Source organism: Sphaeramia orbicularis, chromosome 14, assembly GCF_902148855.1.
Source record: "Sphaeramia orbicularis chromosome 14, fSphaOr1.1, whole genome shotgun sequence".
NCBI lineage: Eukaryota > Metazoa > Chordata > Actinopteri > Kurtiformes > Apogonidae > Sphaeramia > Sphaeramia orbicularis.
This window is the reverse complement of record NC_043970.1, coordinates 50,909,069-50,910,665: the sequence shown is the minus strand read 5'-3', so window position 1 is coordinate 50,910,665 and position 1,597 is coordinate 50,909,069.

Here is a 1,597-nt window from a genome sequence, read left to right as displayed (position 1 = left end):
GACAAATAAAATGGCCTGTCTGATTTTTATTAGCTTACCGGCGGACAGGCACGGCCGGTCGGATGGGCATCAGCAGCTGGTTGTTGTGGTGGACCGGAGGATCTGTGGACACTGGGGAGGATGGAGGAATCCCCCAGGTCTGTGACATGAGGCTGGGACGGGGCAGTCTAAAACACTTAATGTATAAAAGCTTAACATAGCCTATTGTCTGAAAACTCAATCGTCACTAAATTATCCATGGACGTCTCCAATCATGTCCACTTTCACCTCTCCTGAAATCAAAACAAATTCCCCAGAAATATGGATGCAGTCCACGTTAATGTCACATCTCCTGTCTACTCTGCTCTCTCTCTCTCTCTTTCTTTCTCTCTTTCTCTCTCTCTTTCTCTCTCTCTCTTACTTCTCAGCCACACCTCCTCATTACTCTGCCTGTCACACCTCCTCATCAGTTTATCACTCTCACCTGTGAGCCCGGCTGGGCTCATTAGGTAGAGGGTATATATTCACCTCTCTCTTCTCTGTTCTCTGCCAGATTGTATCTACCACTGTGTGTTACTCTCCAGCGTTTTCTCCTGTCTGTTTTTCTGATCTGGACCCTGTTAGTTCCTGACCTGCCCTGCCTGCCGCCTGGAGATTCACCTGCCCGCCTGTTAGACCACGTCTCCCTGTCTGAGCCCCCGGTTAACTGACCTGCCTTCTGTCCTCTGGCCTTGTCTCCTGCCTGCTCTCCTCTGGACTCGTCTGGATCTCCTGGTTTCGGACCCCCGCCTGTCTCTGGTTAACCTGTTGTCTGTCCCTTGTCGGTTGCTTGTCTGCTTCCTAATAAAGACTGTGCTCACCGAGCACCTTAAACTGCACTTGGGTCCTCCGTTGTACTTGTTTCAGTTAAGCTTTTTTGTCTCCATAAGTGCACATTACAGAGAAAAAGCTTAACGTAGCTTTATGTGTGAAAACTGCGATCAATCCTCACCAATCTCATCATTTTGATTTTTGGAGAGGTGGAAGTGGACATGATTACAGATGTCCATGCATAATTTGGTGACAACTGATCACTGTTTTCAGACATTAAGCTACGTTAAGGTTTTTTTACTTGGGTACTACTTTACTTTTTTTACTGCGGTCAATTCCATTCAATTCTGATTGGAATGTATAAAGGAAATGTGCTTGGATTTAGTCGTACTCTCAGTTTTATTCATCTGGATTTTTTTGGACGTACAGAGTTTTCTGAATGTAAGCGTATACACCAGGTTTCATTATTCAATTCACACAAGTTTTCATACATAATGCCCCAGATGATTATTTTTTTGGATGTCAGAGTTCAAAGTGGGTGTACCACAAGACAGTGAACCACAAGATCTCCTTGAAATGAGTTGTATCTGCTGATAAAGGCCACACACATGCCTGCCTGAAAGTTTTCTGCCAAACCTTGAAAAATGCAAAAGCCACTTTTTTCAAAATACTCTGTCCTTTTTCTAACGACAGTAAAGAGAAAAAAAACTAGTGTCAACTGATAATTTGGATGTTTTAGTCCAGATCATTCAGGAACATTTCTGAAATGTTCATTGTTTGATGGTTTTTTGAGTGCACTACCTGATCA